We start from the raw sequence: 22,750 nt of genomic DNA on the forward strand, positions 1-22,750 counted from the left end.
ATAGCTAGGTCAAATGGTGGTTCCATTCCAAGTTTTCCAAGGATTTTCCATATTGCTTTCCATATTGGCTGCACCAATTTGCAGTCCCACTAGCAATGTCTGAGTGTGCCTTCTTCCTCTCATCCTTGCCAACACTTATTGTTTGTATTCTTAATAGCTGCGATTCTGCTTCTTAGAGTAGATTTGATTTGCATCTCTCTAATTGTTAGATATGTTGAACATTTTTTCATATGTTTGTTGATTGATTGTACATCTTCTTCTGAGAAATGTCTGTTCAGTTCCTTGGCCCATTTATTGATTGGGTTATTTGTTTTGTTGGTGTTAAGATTTTGGAGTTCTTTATATATTCTGGAGATTTGTGCTCTATCTGACGTGCTGTGGTAAGAATTTTTTTTCAAATTAGTACACTCTCTATTCACCTCACTGATTGTTTCTTTTGCTGAAAAGAAGCTTTTTAGTTTGAATCCATCCCATTTATTTATTCTTGATATCAATTCTTGCACTATAGGAGTCTTATAAAGGAAGTTGGGGCCTAATCCGACATGATGGAGATTTGGGCCTACGTTTTTTTCTAATAGACACAGAGTCTCTAGTTTAATTCCTAGGTCCTTGATCCACTTTGAGTTGCGTGTTGTGTATGGTGAGAGATAGGGGTTTAATTTCATTTTATCGCATATGGATTTCCAGATTTCCCAGAACCATTTGTTGCAAAGGCTATCTTTTCTCCAATGTACATTTTTGGCACCTTTGTCAAACATAAGATAACTGTAATTACGAGGGTTATTCTCTGTGTCCTCTATTCTGTACTATTGGTCTAAAAGTCTATTTTGGTGCCAATATCATGCTGTTTCTGTTACTAATGCTCTGTAGTGGAGTTTAATGTCTGGTATAGTGTTGCCTTCTTTCTAAGGATTACTAACTGCTCTGGGTCTCTTATTTATCCAGATGAATTTAATGACTGCTTTTTCTATTTCTATGAGGAATGTCGTTGGGATTTTGATTGGAATTGCATTAAATATTTATAGTGCTTTTGGTAGAAAGGTCATTTTAACAATATGAATTCTGCCTATCCAAGAGCAAAGTAGATCTTTGCATCTTCTAAGGTCTACTTTAATTTCCTTCTTTAGCATTCTGTAATTTTCATTGTAGAGGTCTTTAATCTCTTTTGTTAAGTTAATTTCCAAGTTTTTTTTTTTTTGAGGCTATTGTAAATGGGATAGTTTTCCCTGTTTCCCTTTTAGAGGATTTGTCACTGATGTACAGAAATGCCTTTGATTTATGAATGTTGATTTTGTGTCCTGCTACTTGGCTGAATTCATTTACTAGTCCTAGAAGTTTTCTGGTGGAATTTTTTTGGGTCTTCTAGGTATAGAATCATATCATCAGCACGTAGTGCTAATTTGAGTTCTTCTTTACCTATTCGCATCTCTTTTTTTTTTTTCATCTAATTGTTCTGACCAGTGTTTCAAGAACTATGTTAAATAGAAATGGTGAAATAGAGCATCTCTGCTTGTTCCAGTTTTTTAGAGGAAATGCTTTCAATTTTTTTGCCATTTAGAATGATGTTGGCCTGGGCTTAACATAGATAGATTTTACAATGTTGAGATATGCCTCTGTTATCCCTAGTTTTTCCAGTGTTTTGAACATGAAGGGTGCTGTATTTTGTCAAAAGCGTTTTCTGCGTCTATTCAGATGATCATATCGTTCTTACCTTTAAGTCTATTGCTGTGGTGAATTACATTTATTGATTTCTGTATGTTGAACCAATCTTGCAGCCCTAGAGTGAACCCCATTTGATTGTGGTCTACTATCTTTTTGATATGTTTTTGTGTTCAATTTGCCAGAATTTTATTGAGAATTTTGTCTGTATATTCATTAGAGATATTGGCCTGAAGTGCTCTTTTTTGATGTGTCTTTGCTTGGTTTTGGAATCAGAGTGATATTGGCCTTGTAAAAATTTGGAAGCGCTGCCTCTTTTTCTATTTCCTGAAATAAATTGAAAAGTATTGGTATCAGTTCTTCTTTAAAGGTCTTATAGAACTTGATTGTGTGTCCATTGAGTCCTGGGTTTTTTTGGATGGTAGGCTTCTGATGGTTTCTTCTATTTCCTTGCTTAAAATTGATCAGTTTAAATTGTGTATATAATCCTGATGCAATTTAGGTAAATTGTATGACTCTAGAAACTTGTTAATGCCTTTGATATTTTCTATTTTATTGGAGTACAAGTTTTCAAAATAATTTCTAATTACCTTCTGTATTTATGTAGTGTCTGTTGTAATATTTCCTTTTACACCATGTATGTTATTGATATGAGTTATTTCTCTCTTTCCAGTCATTAACATGGCTCAGGGTCTAAAAATGTTATTTATTTTTTCAAAGAACCAACTTTTTGTTCTGTCAATTTTTTCAATTTGTTTTGTTTTAATTTCACTGATTTCAGCTCAGATTTTAATTATTTCCTGTCTTCTGCTGCTTTTGGTGTTGATTTGTTCTTCTTTTTCTAGGGCTTTGAGATGTAGTGTTAAGTCATTTATTTGTTGACTTTTTCTTCTTTTAAGGAATAATCTCCGTGCAAAGAACTTTCCTCTTAGAACTAATTTTATAGTGTCCCAGAGATTTCAATATGTTGTACCTGTGTTCTCATTCACCTCTTAAAATTTTTAATCTCCTCCTTGATGTCTTCTGTAACCCATTGTTTATTCAGTAGCATATTATTTAGTCTCCAGGTGTCAGAGTGAATTTTATTTCTTATTTTCTCATTGATTTCTAATTTAATTCCATTATGACCTGATAGAATGCAAGGTAATACCTCTACTTTTTTTATATTTCCTAAGAGTTGCTTTTTGGTATGCATATGGTCTATTTTGGAGAAGAATTCATGTGCTGCTGAGAAGAAAGTATATTGTCTAATTGAAGGATGGAATATTCTATATATGTCAGTTAAGTCTAAGTTATTGATTGTACTATTGAGTTCTATATTTCTTTGTTCAGCTTTTGTTTGGAAGATCTATCTAGTGATGAAAGAGGTGTGTTAAAGTCACCCAAAATTATTGTGTTGTGGTCTATTTGACTCTTGAACTTGAGAAGAGTTTGTTTAATGAATATAGCTGATTCATTATTTGGGGCATATATATTTATAATTGTTAAGTCTTGTTGGTGTATGATTCCCTTGAGCAGTATGTAGTGTCCTTCTTTATCCTTTTTGATTGACTTTACTTTGAAGTCTACTTTATTTGATGTGAGGATGGAAACCCCTGCTTATTCTGCAGCATGTGAGTGGTATGATTTTGTCCAACCCTTCACCTTCAGTCTGTGAGTCTGTGAATGTCTTTTTCTATGAGATGAGTCTCTTGGAGGCAGCATATTGTTGGGTCTTTTTTTTTTTTTTTTTTGATACAATCTGCTCATCTATGTCTTTTGATTGGTGAGTTTAGGCCATTAACATTCATGGTTATTATTGATACATGCTTTTCATTCCAAGGCATTTTGGTTTATTTTTGGTATTTAATGTGACTTAATTTCTCCTCTGATTAGATTTTGCTTTAGTGCAATCCCTCCCTCTGCTGATTTTCATTATTGTTTTTCACTTTCTCTTCTTGGAATATTTTGCTGAGGATGTAGTGCAGGCTTTTTAGTTTTAAATTCTTTTAACTTTTATCATGGAAAGTTTTTATTTTACCATCAAATCTAAAGCTTATTTTTGCTGGATATAAGATTCTTGGTTGGCAATCGTTTTCTTTTAGAGCTTGGTATATATTGTTCCAAAATCATCTGGCTTTGAGAGTCTGGGTTGAAAATCTGCTGAGATTTGAATTGGTCTCCCCCTATATGTGATCTGAGTCTCTCTCTTGTGGTTGTTAAGATTCTATCCTTAGTCTGTATGCTAGATATTTTCATTATAATGTGCCTTGGTGTAGAACTGTTGTAATTTTGTACATTTCGTGTCCTATAAGCCTCTTGTATTTGGTTTTCCAATTCGTTCTTCATGCTTAGGAAATTTTGACATTGAAGATATTGTGCATTCCTTTGGTTCGGAACTCTGTGCCTTCCTCTGTCCCAATAACTCTTAGATTTGGTCTTTTGATGCTGTCCCATAATTCTTGGATGTTCTGTTCATGGTTTCTAACTTTATTCACTGCGTGATCAACTTTATTTTCCAGATTGAATACTTTGTCTTCATTATCTGACATTTCTTCCAAGTGATCTAGTATGTTGGTTATGCTTTCTATTGAGTTTTTTAATCTGATTTATTGTATCCTTTATTTCAAGGATTTCTGATTGATTTTTTTTCAGAGTCTATCACTCTCTTGAAGTAATCTTTTGCTACCTTTATTTGCTCTCTTATCTCATTTTTGGAGTGATCAATTTTTGCTTATATTTGCTCATTTAGATCATTGTTTAACTCACAGATAATTTTAATTACGAACCCTCTGAATTCCTTCTCTGACATTTCATCAACTTTGCTGTCCATGGGTTCTGTTATTATAGTGTCCTGGTTTGTTTGGGGCACGTTCCTCCCTTGTCTTTTCATGTTGTCTATGTGCCTTCCTTTCTTGCAGTGTGGATCTGAGATATTACAGTTTTTTTTTTTTCCCCTATACTCTTGTAGTACCCATGCAGATTGTCCCTCAATGAATGCTACTGCATCCTGGATCTGGGTCCGGTGTAAGTTGGAGTGGGTGGATCTGGGCTGCTGGGTTTGATCTCCCATGGTAGTCTGCTGGTTGGAAGGGGTAGTCCTGTGCCAAAGGCCAGTCTCTGTTGGGTGTCTGTCCCACCTGGGGAGGGGTGAACTGGGACTGCTGTGTGCCTGAGTCCAGCTCAGGGGGCTGTGGTTGGATCTGTATCTCTGGGCTTGACCTCCCGCAGCAGTTGTCTGCTGGTTGGAAGGGGCAGTTCTGCACCAGAGGTTAGGCTCTAGTTGTGTCTGCCCCTCCAGTGGAAGGGTGAAGCAGGCCTACTGAGAGCCTGGATCCCGCATGGGCTGGTGTGGGCGATTTGGGCTAAATCTTGACTCCCATAGTAGTCCAATGGTCAGAAGGGGTGGTCCAGCACCAGAGGCTAGACTCTGGCGAAAGTCTGCCCCATTGGGAAAGGGGTGGACCAGGTCTGTTGTTTGCCTGGGCCCTGAACAGGCCGGTGTCCCACAGTGTCTCTTGAAAGAGAAATTTAGCAATGGTGTATCCATAGTAGTTTACCCCATTTACAATAGCCTCAAAAAATAAAATACTTGGGAATAAATTTAATAAAAATGGTGAAAGACTTCTACAATGAAAATGGCAACACACCAAAGGAAGAAATTAAAGGAGACCTTAGAAGATGGAAAGATCTACCTTGTTTTTGGATAGTCAGAATTAATATTGTCGCAGTGACTATACTATCAAAAGCACTATACAGATTCAATGAAATCCCAATTAAAACCCCAATGGCATTCCTTATAGAAATAGAAAAGCCAATCATGAAATTCATAAGGAAAAATAAGAGACCCAGAAAAGCCAAAGCAATCTTTAGCAAGAAGAGTGAAGCTGGTGGCATTACTATTCCAGACTTAAAACTATATAATACAGGGAAATAGTAACAAAACCAGCATGATATTGGCACCAAATAGACCTGTAGACCAATGGTACAGAATAGAGAACACAGAGTCTAACTCATATAACAGAGATATCTTATATTAGACAAAGGCACCAAAAACATACATTGGAGAAAAGATAGCCTCTTCACCAAATGGTGTTGTGAAAACTGGAAATCCATATGTAATAAAATGAAATTAAAGATTTATCTTTCACCATGCCCAAAACTCAACTCAAAGTGGATTAATAACCTAGGAATTAAACCAGAGATCTTGTGCCTAGTGGTAGAAAAAGTAGGCCCAAATCTATATCATTTCAGATTAGGCCCCAACCTTCTTAGTTAGTCTCCCATAGCACAAGCATTAAAAGCAAGAATCAATAAATGGGATGAATTCAAACTAAAAAGCTTCTTCTAAGCAAAAGAAACAATCAATGAGGTGAGTATAGAGCCCATGGAATGGGAGTAAATCTTTACCATAAGCCCATCAAATAGAGCACTAATCTGTAGGATATATAAAGCACTCAAAAACTTTAACACCAAAACCAAAACAAAACAACAGCAAAAAAAAGAAAATAACTTAATCAATAAATGGGCCAAGGAACTAAACAGATATTACTCAGAAGAAGATATACAATCAATCAAGAAACATATGAAAAAAATGTTCCACATCTTTAGCAATTAGAGAAATGCAATTCAAAACTACTCTAAGATTTCATCTCACTCCAGTCACCCCATTTACAATAGCCTCAAAAAAATAGAATGGCAGCTATTAAGAATACAAATAACAAAAAGTGTTTGTGAGTATGTGGGGAAAAAGTCACACTCATACATTGCTGGTGGGACTGCAAATTGGTGCAGCCAATACAATCAGGAAAGCAGTATGGAGATTCCTTGGAAAACTTGGAATGGAACCACCATTTGACCCATCTATCCCACTCCTTGGTTTATAACCCAAAGACCTAAGTCAGCATACTACAGGGACATAGCCATATCAATGTTTATAGCAGCACAATCACAATGGCTAAATTATGGAACCAACCTAGATGCTCTTCAGTAGATGAATGGATAGGGAAACTATACACAACAGAACTGTACAAACTATGCACAACAGAACATTACTCAGCATTAAAAGAAAATAAAATCATGGTATTTGCAGGTAAATGGATGAAGCTGGAGAATATAATCCTTAGTGAAGCAAGCCAATCCCCAAAAACCAAAGACCAGATGTTTTCTTTGATATGAGGACGCTGACTCATAGTGGTTATAAGTGGGGGAGCATGGGACAAAGGGGATGGAGGGGAAAGGAGGAGGTATGAGGGTAGGAATGATGGTGGAATGAGTTAGACATCATTACCCTAAGTATATGTATAACGACACTAATGATGTGAAAATACTTTGTGTACAATCAGCAACTTGAAAAATTATGCTCTATATATGTAACATGAAATGAATTGCATTCTGCCATCATGTATAACAAATACTTTAGAATAAATACTTTAATAAAAAAGAAATAAATTACAATCAATTTTAAAAGATATAAATATATGTATTAGAATAGAAGAATAACCAAGGTGCAAAAGATATATGTAGTAGTGTGTATACACACACACACATACACACACACATACCTTATTTGAGAATCTTTTTTAAAATTCTATTGCTGATGAAATTGTTTTATTGGCAGATGCACATAAAAATGGACAATTGAAATAAAATAGCTCAGAAACTATCAATACTATTCAAATTTTATATATTACATATGGTTAAGATGGAACTGATACTCTTTGGGAAAAGAGTATAATACTTAATACTTGGTTGTGGAATGTTGGTTACAAACTATGTGAAATAAAATATGATTGGATTCTCAATGCAATCAAAATCATCCCTGTGGATGCAATGTATAAATTGATTCTCTGTGGATTAAACAAAAATAAAGTATAATAAGAACATATAGAATATATTTGTGATTTTACAAAAGTTTTACACTATAATTAATATCTGGTTTTGTTAATCTGCTTCATTGATTTGGGTGAAAGAATACTTAAAAATTTTGGATTATAATCTTTTGAGTTGGAGTAGAGAGAATGAGAAAGGGATAATAAAGAATTAAAAATGCCCTAAATTCAGAAACTATTCTGTTTCACATCCAAAAATAGAAGATTGGAATATTATCACTGTGGTTTAAATGTGAGGAATTCATGAGGGTTTTGAATACATTTTGATATTTCACTTTTTAAAGTCAGTTTATTTTTCTTGTTATAATTTTGGATAACAGTCTAAATAGTTTTCATTATCTGATTAACTCATTCTTCCTTTAGAATTATGTGCAAATTCAGTAAAAATGTTGGAACTAAAACATATAATTCTCCTAGTTTTCATGCTGTTCTTTCAACATTAAGCCTGTACAAGTCCTTTGTTAATTTTATACAGAAGTATGGGATGCACATGCTCTTCATAGGAACTGTTAAAATCCTCTTTTGTTTTCTTTTTAGTAAAAGTAATAGCAGATACTTTCACAAATATTAATAGGGCATGGATAATAAACCCTCATGAGATTCTAAGCTTTAGCTTAAGAAAACTTTCTTTGCATTTCTCTATCATAATCTTTAAAAACAAAGTAAAGAATTGAGTGCTTCTTGAGTTATAAAGCTTTCAGAGTTATAGTGTTTGTAAATTGCTTTATTTTTATTTACAGAAGGTAGAAAATATACACCAACACTGAAAATTTAAGATTTATTTTATACAGTAAATTTAAATTTATTTTCCCATAACTATGACAAAATATAATGAAGTAGGCAAGAATTAAATCATTTGTATACTTGTGAAAACAAGTTATTAAAGCAATAAAACTGACTTTTTTCTTATAACTATGATGCTCTTTGCAAGAAAAATACAAGTTTAAAATTCTAAAAAGTCTCTGAGGTAGAATATTGTCATAATTAATAAAGTATATTTTAATTAAAAATAATTTTATGTAAGCCAATTTAGAAGAAAATGATGCAGTAGTGTTTACATACATAATTTCCAGCACAACTTCTACCAGGGGAGCCATAGAAAAGGAGCAATTTCCATTGGAGGATTGTAAATAAGAATGTATCTCTATATATAACAAGTTCAAAAGTCAATAATTCAATAGTTTTTTGAGCTTTTCTCTCATGGTTTAAGTCATGAGGAACAAAACAGTTAAAATGAAGCAAATATCAATGTGTTATAATGATGCCTCATATATGTTAGTTATATTTATTGCATTCTAATTATCATCCAAAATATATACCTTCTTAATTAAAAATCACTCTAATAGCATATTTTAAATGTACAAATTTTATTCTACAAAATAACATGTATACATTATATATATAAAAGTATGAATGTAATAACAAATTATTAAATTTTCAAAAGTTAAATAATTATAAAGGTATTTAAAAGCAAATAATTTGGATATTCATACTTGGTTTTCTTTACTAAATAAATGAAATTTTATATATATATATAACTTTTTTCTTTTCTTGTTTGGGTCTTTATTGGAATTACAGTGTTCACATAAGCAAATTGGTACATTGATATGCTACATTTATTTGACATCTAAGCAAATGATAACATTTTCATTTTTCTGTAATCCACTCAAACTGTAGGGAGATCTTTTTCCTTTCCCCTCTTTCTCTATTTCTCTCTTATTTAAGTATGCATACCTAATTGATATAATGATAAATTCAAATTAAGTAAACTTGGAATTCCCAAGGTCACTCTTTACTGCTGCCTGAAGATAGCCTACTTAGGAATAAAAAATAGCACTTATCAATAGAAGAGAGAGAGGGTTGATCAATTTTGGACTGAGAAATCCCACTAGATATACTAGCTTGTCTGCTTTCACTGCCCATTTATAAAATCTAAAGTCTTCCATTTTTCTCTAGAGATATTCTGAATTAGAATTTTGACACTTGCAATTGAAATATTACTGAACAACACAAAGATTGAAGTTATTGTCTTTATTTTTTTGGATAGAGACATTCTGAAATTCAGAATAATTAAATAAATGATTCAGACAATATGTTAGTAAATGTAAAACTAACATAGTTATCAAGTAAATTTCTTGGTATTTGCTGATATATATTTTATTATATGTATTTTATATTAATTATTTATATTTTATTCATATATTTGTATTTTATATTTTATGCCTACATTTTATATTAATATAAATTTGTATTTTAATATTTTCATATTTTATTGATATTTTTTAAATTTTGTTTTATAATTTTTCATGGTACTACAGACAAAGAATTTTAGTTAAAAGTATATTGGCAAAATATAGAAATATGTATATGAAATATTTAACATTTATCTCATATGTTAATATTCTTTATGTCTTATTATAAAATAGAATGCTAGAGAAATAAATTAAATATAACTAGTCTATTGTTTTTCACCCACAGAGATACTGATACTTAAATGTTTCTTCATTTATTTAATATTACTTACTTTTAACCTAATATCAATATAAATTTTAATCTTCTTTTGGAAAGGCTGATATATTTTTATTTACTAAGTATTTATTATAACATTCCTTATGGAGAACCACAGAATAAAAAAAATTTATTATTATGTGAGCATGGAGTACCCTGAATACAATAACATGATATTATTACCTCTTCTGAACCACATTCACATATTCTAAATCACAGACTTCTATTGCTATAAGAACATACACATTTACAGGTATGTCACATTATTTTTACATAGCTTATTTGTCTTAGGAAAGTGAAATTCTAATAATGTAACTGTCATCTGCTCTCACAAAATATGTGAGTAGTTAACCATGAGTCAAATAAAGACAAAATTTGGTTGAGTTCTAGAAGAAGAATTCCTGCCTCCTTAATTTAATTTTATATGTAAACGTATGGAATTTAATGACAAGGAATCTCAGGGATATTTGTATATACAGATGGTAGATTCTCAGCTAAACCAACCGTCTATAATTTGTTTTCTATTTCTGTAGAATAAAAGAGCTAGACCATTATCAATATCAGGAAGGAGTAGAAATAATTTACATTAAACTATTAAAAATTGGACAGAATGGATTTACTGCTGAGTTCTACCAAATGTTTGAAGAATGGATACCAATTCTTCTTAAATCATTCCAAAATACATAAAGCAGGAAATACTTCCAAACACATTGGACAAGATCGGCAGTATCCTTATATTAAAATCAGAGTAGGACACAATAAAAAAAGAAACTACAGGCCAATATCCTTGATTACATGAATGTAAATATCCTCAATATAATACCAGCAAACCAAATCCAGTAGCATATTAAAAAGAAGTAGAAAAAGATGTTTGGATACAATTCAGTAAAATATCCCAGTAAGAGAACTTAGTAGTTTGATACTGATGAAGTGGTGAAACTAGTGAGCAAGGTCAGTACAGCTGGGAGAATTTTCTGATAAAATGAATGTATTAAGGGTGGGGCGGAAGAAGAGCCAAAATTCCTAACATAGCTTCTTTTTGTAAATCAAATCTCAATAAGGAAGTTCAATGTATTTCTGTTTTGTAATAATAATAATAATAATGATAATAAAAGTTTCATAGCAGTTAGAGTATTTATCCAACAGAACTGAGATCAGTATGTCAAGGAGATGTCTGAAGTCCCATTTCATTGAAGCATTATTAACAATATCCAAATTATATAATCATACTAGGTGTTCATCAATAGATGTATAAACAAAACATGATATATATACACAATTGGATATCATTAAGTCTTAAAAAGGCAGTAAATCATGATATTTTGGACAATATGGATAGACTTGGAATTCACTATAACAGGTAAAATAAACCAGATTCAGAAAAACAATACATGTGTTACCTATGTCAAATGGAAAAAGTCAAAGTCATAGAAGTAGAAGAATAAAATGGTTACTAGAGGTGGTCACAGGAGTGGTAGGGTTGACATTGGAGATGTATTGTCAAAGGTATAATGTTTTAGTTAGCCACTATTAATAAGTCTTTGAGATCTATTTCACAGCATGATAATTATAGTTAAAATAATATAAATAATTAAAAATTGCTAAGAGTAAACTTTCAATGTTCTCACCACCTACACACACACACACACACACACACACACACACACACACATACACACACATACATGCACAGATAAGTCTGTGAGGTGATGGATGTGCCAATGTGTTGACTTACTTGTTCCATAATATATGCTGTACACTTATCATTGTATTCCATAAATATGTATATATAATAATAATTTGTCATGTAAAAATAAAAATACGTAAATAAATACAGCACATATTATTTATGTTAATTATAGTTGACCATTCTTGGTCAATTATGTGTTCCTAAAGCATAGCCGAGCACAATTTTAATTATGTGATATGTGTCTTTTCTGCAAGCTTTGGTGTCCATCTCAGTGCAGTGACTATGAACAAGTGATTGATAGTGTAAATCAGCATTAATTGTTTCTAAAAAATTGTGCACATGAGAAAGGGAGAAGTTGACATTTTCTGTACCACATCATTTATCTAGGTGACTCCATTGGAAGGAGGCCTACTGTCTTTGACCAAGCTAATGGAAATATGCTCTTGAAGAGCTGTCAAGAAAACGAGATTGTACAAGTGAAATTCCTTCTCATGTTTGATGCCTGTTGCTGTCTAAATGTCTTTGTTCAATTTGGCAGGGTTTAGGGTCTCTGGTTTATGATGGTCTGTTCTTGGATTCTGAACTGTATAAGGATCTTTCTGCTCTCATGGAAATCCCTTTATATTCCCACATCACTATTGTAATTATCCTTTTGTATTTAAAGCTTTATCACTTATTCCATGTTTATGCTTCCTAACCAGAAACTGATTTTTAATTTAACATGTTGAGACAGCTGTCTGATATATGAAAGGAAGCTACTCAGTATCCAGTTTCATGTAATCTTCTAATTTTATATCTAATAGGATTAGGAAGGATTTGCTAAATGTTTCCTTCAAACATCACAATTTCACATTGCTTTGCAGAAAAGTCTACATATTGGTTCACCTTATACTTGGAAATTATGCCTTGTTTGACTTTCTTGTCTGTATTTTCAAAAAGTTCTGAATTTAAAAATTTTTAACATTTTCTTCTATAAAAATTTCATGCGCTCAAAAAGCCTTCTTTAATACCTATCTCTAAATAAAGATTAGAGGTGCTTACATTCATTAATTTTATAAAAATATCTATATTTACTCTTATATAATCATGTGATATATTTTAATTATACCTTATTTATTTATTTTGTCTATTTTTCTGTAAAAGGTTTGAGAGCAGTTGCAGTCCCTAGTTCACTCCTACACTTGTAATAACTAGCTCAATCCTCAGAGAATAGGTGATCAAGTATTACTGACTGCATTAATTAATTCATGAATATCAATGCAAGTAGTATCAAATGCTACATTTATTTAATGTTAATCTTTTCCTCTTGCTAACCGATGTGATTCTGCAATCTGTATACGGGGTAAAAATGGGAGTTCATAACCCACTTGAATCTAAAGTATGAACTATGATGTGTCAAGAGCTATGTAATGTTTTGAACAACCAATAAAAAAATAAAAAATAAAAAAATGCTACGTTAATCACTAGAATTCTTCTCCTGTGTTTCCTTCTTATATTCTCAAATTTGTGTCCACATTATAAACTATGCTCCAGGATAACCCCACACTTTTTTATACTAACCAACTCCATTTTAAACTGATAATATATTCCCTAAACCCTTGAGTTTATTATTTGGAATTGAATGCTAGTACTTCTCTCTTGTCATGCTATTATATCTCAGAGTAAATAATTTATTTTCTAGAATTATTCCTCCTGTCTATGTGATTTCACAAAGAGAAGAACTTTTGCATTTTTTTTTCATGGCCTCTTGCTAATGTCTCCACTCTGGTCATTTCATTTTCAGTATCTCTTTTACATACATGTAGTCTTCTCAGGTGTCACAGTCACTTTCTATGCCACGGTCACCCTCATAAATCTACAGGATTCAAACTTCCAACAAACATTTTACAAGCTGTTTTTGTCCAGCCTAGGAATTATATAATGTTCTCCACTATTATCGCTTGGGTTTTCTCCTCTCACTCTCAAAAGAAAAAGTGTTTTGCACAATGAAAAGAACATGCATTATTAGGATAACAAGAATGTGCTCATTGAATTGCATTCTCTGCTATGTATCCTGGTAAACATTAGCACATCTCTTAATTTTTTATGGCTTGACTTCTTTCTGTAAAATATGATAATGGTATTTCTTTGGACTTTGTGGACGTTGATTATGAAAATTTATGCAACATTTTTTAAATGAGTACTCCTTGTGTATTGACTCCTCAAATAATTAGGGATAACTGCTATTCTGATGTCCATCCCTGCTATAAATAAGCAAAACGACCTCTTAGTCCACCTATTTATGGTACTTTAGGCACTGCATGTTAATAGCCTTTCACTATCTGTACAGATTTGTACTAATACTTAAGAATAAATGCAAATATTTTAATATTTTAATTTTTCTTTGCTTAACTTTAGTGCAAACAGCTTCCAAAAAGTTATCTACTTCTATTTCCTATTTTTTTTTCCTTTTTCCTATTTCCTTTTGTTTTTGTTTGTTTGTTGGTGCCAGGGATAGAACCCAGGAGTACTTAATCGCTGAGCCACACCTCCAGATCCCCTTTTATATCTTTTTTTGTTTTGAGACAGGGTTTTAATAACTTGATTAGGGCCTTGCTGAGACAGGCTTTGAACTTGTACTCTTGCTGTCTCAGCATCCAGAGCTGCTGTGATTACAGGCATGTGCCCCTGCAGCCAGCTTGCCATCCTCTATTGAATTTATTCCACTCTGCCCTTTGACTCCAGTACTTACCAAACTACTGTTCTCTATTTCATTGCTACAGTTTGAATCTTAGTTTTCCCCCACAGACACATTTTTTGGTGATTATGTGATATTTTTCTTCACAAAATAATATTTTTGTCACAATGACAAAATTACCAACAATGAGTTTTTCAAAATATATCCCCATCATTAAGCAACACATGAGTGTATGTACTACTCCAGTAAAGTAAAAGCTCCATGAGTCAATTTTTTTCTTTTGTATTCAATACTTCATTATCTATAAAAGTCAACCGTGAAAACAATTATCAAGTGCACACATATGTAATTTATGAGCAATATATTTTCATTTTAGTATGTCATACATGAATATCTGTGAGACATTCATTAGTGATTGTTTCAAGGATGCCACAGCAAGTCCTCCTAAAATATTGTATATTATGTAAATATTTTATATATATGTATATGCCCATAGTTATGATTATTATTGTAAATATATACATTTATGTTTCATAGTGTTTAAATTATAGTTTCCAATTATTTTAGTTAGATTACTAGTAAAATTATTTATTAAATTCAAATGGATGTTGATATGGATCCCTTGAAGGTTTAGGCTTAAGTTTTTCAGGGATTTTCTTGAGAATTGACTCATGTTGTCTCCTCCAATTATCAAACCCTATAGGGTCCTCATTAATCCTTAAGATCAACTTTCTTGCCTAAAATGTTTCAAATGTCCCCAAGTGCTCCTATCTTCAATGAGACTATAATTCAGTTTTCAAAAATTAAAAACCATGGGCATAGTAAGTTCTCCTGATCTTAAATTAATTGAGTAAATTAACCAGATTCTGAATTATTTTTATATACTCTGTGTTATCAAGTTATATTACTCCTCTTTCTGTCACTGTGACAAAAATACTTTGGTTAAACAACTTATAAGGAGAAAAGGCATAGTCTGGCTCATGTTTTCAGAGATTTCAGCCCATGGTCACTTGACCCTGTGGCTTTGGACCTGTGGTAGCACAATATACCATGGAAGGAGCACATGGCTGAGAAGGCCTATTCTCCTTAAGGCAGCCAGAAAGCAAGGAAAGAGAGGAAGTGATAGGGGCTTAATATATCCTCCAAGTGCATGCTGCCAGTGACCTAAGTTCCTCCCACTGGCCCTGTCTTCTAAATTTCCAGCATCTCTCAAGAATGCCACAGGGCGAGAAAAAAGCCTGCGACACATGTGAGTTTGTGGGCTATTCAAGATCCAGAATATAGCCAAAGGAGATGCCATAATGTTGATGAACACTCCCAAAATATTCTGAGTTACTTTATAGTCATGAAAAAAATTGTACTCTTTTACTTCCATAATAGTCCTCAGCAATAATGAAAGAAGAATCTTTTTAATCTATCATAGGTTAGTATAAAATTTTTTTTCACCTTGTACTCCATCATTTTTTTTTAGTTCAGTTGTCATTTTTATTGGGTACAACAGTGAAGTTTGGCATGTGATAGAGAAAAAATTCCAGATAATTAAATTTTAATTATTTTTGTCGATCATTTTTCAAATAGATAGTATTACTCGGATTGATAAAATTTCCTAATGAATGCAGAAAGTCAGAAAGAATCTCAGCATTCATGAAGAATTTTCATCAATAGCTCAGTCTTCAACCTTGCAAAATTATTTACAACATCTTTATAAATAAACAAATATATGTTTATGTATCAATAATAGTTTTAACTTTCTGTTTATGATAAAAACTCTTCCATTGTACCCATAAGAAGACATTTCTGCTATAATTCAGCATACCAACTGAAAAGTTCAGTAATTTGTAGGATCAAACTTTTAAGTCGAGAATTCAGTGTGTGTGTTGCTGTTGTTAAGATGTTGTCTTACAGTGTTGCTCAGGCTGGTCTTGAAATCCTGAGCTCAAATGACTCTCCTGACTTAATCCACCAAATAGCAAGGACTATGGGCATGTTCCTCCATGCCTGCTCTAATAGAGTATTTTTTTTTAAAAAAACATGAATGAGTTATGACATAAAATAAAAATGATGTAAGAATATCACTTCAATTTGAAACACTGTTTATATGAAGAATGCCATGACCTTCAGTACATCTACAGTATCCCAATACTGCCTTGCTGAATTATTTTTCTTTGCATATTGAGTTTTAAAATTAATTGTGGTGTTATCTATACATTTTTGTGGTTATTTAATATGTGTTTTTATCACTAGATTATGGAGTTTAGGACTATAATCTTCTGTTTAGTTTCCAATAGATAGCTCAGTGCTTAGTGTATGTCAACAAGGTATATATCTGTCTAGCTGTATCTATATATTTACATATATTTACATACATTTCCATCTTAATATCTATCTCTCAGACTTTCTTTTTTTTTTTTTTAAAGAGAGAGTGAAAGGGGGGAGAGAGAGAGAGAGAGAGAATTTTTTTTTTTAATATTTATTTTTTAGTTCTCGGCGGACACAACATCTTTGTTGGTATGTGGTGCTGAGGATCGAACCCGGGCCGCACGCATGCAAGGCGAGCGCGCTACTGCTTAAGCCACATCCCCAGCCCTCTCTCAGACTTTCTAATCTATCATTATTAAATGTTAGTGTATCATCTTTTTTTCCCTTATAGCACAATAACAAAAATATAATTGTTTTGAAATACATTTTACACTTGCTCTTTTCATTTGTTTTATATCCTACTTTTTTTTTAATCCTTCTTCACTATTATAAACCTACGAATTAGGTTTTTGTTTGTTTGTTTGTTTGTTTTTTGTTGTTGTTTTGAGTAATGGGGATTGAACTCAGGGACACTCAACCACTGAGCCACACATTCAGCCCTAATTTTTATTTTATTTAGAGACAAGATCTCACTGAGTTGCTTAATGCCTGAGATAGGGTCTCACTGAGTTGGTTAGTGCCTCTTAGTTTCTGAGGCTGGCTTTGAACTTGAGCTCCTCCTGTCTCAACCTCCTAAGCTGCTGGGATTATAGGTGTGTGCCACAGCACCTGGTTTACATATTGTTTTTATTTGTTTGTTTGTTTGTTTTCTGTTTTTTTTTTACTGTGAACTGAGATAAGGCATTCAACCTTCTTATGCTTTCTTTAATTTTTTAAAATATTTTATTTATATATGACAGCAGAATGAATTACAATTATTATTACACATATAGAGCAAAATTTTTCATATCTCTGGTTGTATACAAAGTATATTCATACCAATTCATGTCTTCATACATGTACTTTGGATAATAATGACCATCAAATTCTACCATCATTTCTAAACCCATGCCCCCTGCCTTTCTCTCTAACCCCTCTTTCCTATCTAGAGTTCATCTATTCCTCCCATGCTTCCTCACCCTATCCCACTATGAATCATCCTCCTTATATCAGAGAAAACATTTGGCATTTGGTTTTCTGGGATTAGCTAACTTCACTTAGCATTATCTTCTCTAATGCCATCCATTTGCCTGCAAATGTCATGATTTTATTATCTTTTATTTTTGACTAATATTCTATTGTGTATATATGCCACATTTTTTTATCCAGTCATCTATTGAAAGGGCAATGACATTCTTCATAGAAATAGAAAAAGTAATCATGAAATTCATCTGGAAAAATAAGAGACCCAGAATAGCTAAAGCAATTTTAGCAGGAAGAGTGAAGCAGGTGACATCGCTATACCAGACCTTAAACTATACTACAGAGCAATAGTAACAAAAAAAAAAAAAAAAAGCTTGGTATTGGCAACAAAATAGACTGGCAGACCAATGGTACAGAATAGAGGACACAGAGACTAATGCACAAAATTACAATTATTTTATATTAGACAACAGTGCCCAAAACATGCATTGGAGAAAAGAGCCTCTTCACAAATGGTTCTGGGAAAACTGGAAATCCATATGCAACAAAATGAAATTAAACCCCAATCTCTCGCCATGCAAAAAATTTTCAACTCAAAAATGGATTAAGGCTTAGGAATAAAACCAGAGACCTTGAGTCTTTTTTTTCTTTTTTTTTATTGGTTGTTCAAAACATTTCAAAACTCATGACATATCATCTTCCATACATTTGATTCAAGTGGGTTATGAACTCCCATTTTTTACCCCAAATACAAGTTGCAGAATCACATCGGTTACACATCCACATTTGTACATAATACCATATTAATGACTGTTGTATTCTGCTACCTTTTCTATCCCCTACTATCCCCCTTCCCCTTCCCTCTCATCTTCCCTCTCTACCCCATCTGCTGTTGTTTAATTCTCTCCCTTGTTTTTTTTCCCTTTCCCCTCACAAACTCTTATATGTAATTTTGTGTAACAATGAGGGTCTCCTTCCATTTCCATACAGTTTCCCTTCTCTCCCCCCACTCATCTGTGTTTAATGTTAATCTTTTCCTCATGCTCTTCTTCCCTGTTCTGATCTTAGTTGCTCTCTTTATATCAAAGAAGATATTTGGCATTTGTTTTTTAAGGATTGGCTAGCTTCACTTAGCATAATCTGCTCTAATGCCATCCATTTCCCTGCAAAATCTATGATTTTGTTGTTTTTTAGTGCTGCGTAATACTCCATTGTGTATAAATGCCACAGTTTTTTAATCCATTCATCTATTGAAGGGCATCTAGGTTGATTCCAAAGTCTAGCTATTGTGAATTGTGCTGCTATGATCATTGATGTGGCAGTATCCCTATAGTATGCTCTTTTAAGGTCCTCAGGGAATAGACTGAGAAGGGCGATAGCTGGGTCAAATGGTGGTTCCATTCCCAGCTTTCCTAGGAATCTCCATACTGCTTTCCATATTGGTTGCACCAATTTGCAGTCCCACCAGCAATGTACAAGTGTACCCTTTTCCCCACATCCTCGCCAGCACTTATTGTTGCTTGACTTCATAATGGCTGCCAATCTTACTGGAGTGAGATGGTATCTTAGGGTGGTTTTGATTTGCATTTCTCTGACTGCTAGAGATGGTGAGCATTTTTTCATATACTTATTGATTGATTGTATGTCCTCCTCTGAGAAGTGTCTGTTCAGGTCCTTGGCCCATTTGTTGATAGGGTTGTTTGTTATCTTATTGTTTAATTTTTTTGAGTTCTTTGTATATTCTGGATATTAGGGCTCTATCTGAAGTGTGAGGAGTAAAAATTTGTTCCCAGGATGTAGGTTCCCTAGTTACCTCTCTTATTGTTTCTCTTGCTGAGATAAAATTTTATCATAGAAATTTAGTAATAGGAGTTCAAGAAACTTAATGCAACATGAAAAGCTTATTAACATTCAATAGAGTCATCAGGCATGACAATAACACTCCAGACTGGCTTCTAATAAGTGTTTTGTGCTAGCATTGGTAAGATTCATCTTTCAACTGTTTTTACTTGATGCTGAAATGGAAATAGTTTTAAGAATGAATTCACTTATCTATCTGAGTGCCACATTCCAGTTTGATTTTCCTACTGCTGAAGTTAAGGAGCAGAATACTTGTGAAAGATTTATAAACTTGAATAGAGTGAGAAAAAGTGTGTTCTACAGAATTTCCTGTCTCACTTTTATGGAACCTAACTCAAGGTTGTTCAAATTAGTGTGCTTATGTACTATTTTACAATCTCTGTCTTTATAGAAACATGAACATAATTTTCTGTGAATACAATTTCAGAAATGGCAACAAAAATTGAGAATGCTATCAAATACAACAATGCTTTCTTTTTCAGCCCTTGTACATATTATAGCTGAATAAAATTTTACAATCTTGGAAGATTATGAGAAATACATTTATTTTACTAAGGTTTCAGAGTGGTAGAGGTTTCCATGAGCTTTGGAAATTCTAATAGAATTTTCATCTATTTTATGATGAAAAATGTATTTTCTTATAACACAGAAAGGATATAATCCATTAGTCTAATGCTAAGTCATCTAATTTTTGCATAACTAATTAGATTGTTTCTTATTTTATTATTGATAGTTTCAAAAACACTCATCTAAGATTTGTTTTCAAGCTTCTAGGTTTTCTATATATGCATATAGGGCCAGGAATATTACTTCCTTCATGAAAGTCTAATATGTTGGAATATTTTAATTTTTTTTAATGAAAACATAACCTCCTTTTCCCATTTTCTCAAAAGACAAGCAAACAAGCCAAAGGCCTCTCAACAGAAACTTCAGAGGTCATGGAAAGAATGACAAAGAAATTAATAATGATTTCACAAACAGAACTGAATAATAGGAGTTCATATAAACTGTAGAAATTTATTTCATTACCAGGGCAAAGAGATTTTGCAAGTGTTTTCCTATGGCATTTGGGATAATTCACTGTTGTTTGTTTCATTCTTCTGTTTTGAGTAGTACATTTGAATGCCATTTTCTGTATTCAGGTCCATGCTATGTAATAGATTGATGCCAGAAATTGAAGATGGGACAATGTTTTCTCTTTATCAGAAAGACATCAGACCATTCGGCTAGAGACCATCAGACCATCATGACTAGAGAAGGGAGTACTTTTAATTACCCAGAATTCTGGCATGACTAATAGTATTGTTGATTTTCTGCCCTGGAAAGGATTTGAGCAGTCCTTGTATTGGCAGAAGGATATAGTGGGTACACTCAGATGAGAGGTGGCAGGTGTCACTATAGCAATAACTATAACCTATGCCCCAGTGTTCATCCTCTTTTTCTCTCTCCTACCTTCTTAATCATTTTTCTCTTACCTTCTTAACATTTTTCTTCTTTCTTTCTTGTTTTCTATTTATTGTTTGGCTTGATTTGGTTTGGGGTGTGTGTGTGTGTGTGTGTGTGTGTGTGTGTGTGTGTGTTTGGAGTGTACATAGCTGCTCACCTGATGGCTAGAATTCCTAATCTCCTTTGCAGATCATTTTAACCATAAGGTTTAGTTCGAGTCAATGGTACATGAGTGGAAGTTACGTGAGCAAACATTGGACCCTTCCTGAAAGTTACTGGCCCTAAATTTAATTTCCTCTCACAGATGTAACAATGCAGGAATCTACATGCTAAAAATGGAACAACTATGGAATCAGCTGGATAATTTTTTTTATTTGTGAGAGAATTTAATATTGGCCTTTAAGAAGCCATATGGCAACATAGAGTCTTTTTTTTTTTCTTTTTCTTTTTCAATGTAGGGTCTTTTTATCCCCCAAACTTACCTGCTGTACCCTTAATGCAATAATGGTGCTATGATTTTCTTTTTAATATACTATTGCTTTCAAATAGTAAATATTGTAGTTAGGACAGTTTAGAAAATTTAACCAGCAAAATTTGCCTATCTTTTCTTCTCACATTATTTTTCAGGTTTTTGGTTAGTTTAATAATGTTCATGTAGATATTTTAGCTAAAAACAGAAAGCAAATGTATTTATCTCTTATAAGAAGAGATATGTTATATATTAATTTCACACTGCTCTGTATTTTCTTCTGAAAATCAAGAAAAACGTTTTGGAACTCAAAATATTTTTTAAAGTTTTTAATTGTTCATGGACCTTTATTTTATTTATTTACCTGCAGTGCTGAGAATCAAGCCCAGTGCCTCACACACCAGACAATTGCACTACCGCTGAGCCACAACCCCAGCCCTAAATCAACTAAATAGATAGACAGACAGACAGACAGATATTCTTCTTTATGTCCTCCACTCAAGAAAATTTAGTTTGCATATGAGTTTGTGCATATTGTTAATATTTACAAGTCCTGTAATTTAAGAATTTACTTACCTCTAAATACAAATAGCACACCAAAACAACAGCTTTAGATCAAATAATGACTTCTTTATTTTAAGAAACATTTGATAATGAGATAAATCCACATATTACTGATATCTGACAGCTGCCACTTATCTTTATTCCAGATATTATTAGCTTGGGGAAAATTTTAAAAAACCTCAATTATATTAAATAGTTTTATTGCTTCAATTTCAGATATATAATTTCTATCTGCAAATTTTGATAGAAGAGAAATAGGAAAATTTCATGTTACTTCAAATTTACATCTAAACTTGACTAAGGAAACACAGGGAACCTAGATATTATTTGATGTAGGGAGTAAAATTTACACATCATGTTGTAGAATGAGAACAGTATTAAAAACATTATTGGATAATTCATATATAGTTTTTCTCAGTATGAACCAGCCCAGAAAAATATCTAGCTTGTATCAAATTATACTCAGGTAGAAAAAAAGCACACTAAAACAAGACACACTTTTTCTTTATAGTATCTTCTATATCCACATTCTGTTCAAATATTCTACAAGGGAAAATAAATTACCTAAGTAAACACTATACCTACTTGCTAAAACTCAGACCATATGTGGCTTAGATGAGTCAAAT

This window comes from Spermophilus citellus (genome assembly GCF_964194105.1).
Source record: "Spermophilus citellus genome assembly, chromosome: 14".
NCBI lineage: Eukaryota > Metazoa > Chordata > Mammalia > Rodentia > Sciuridae > Spermophilus > Spermophilus citellus.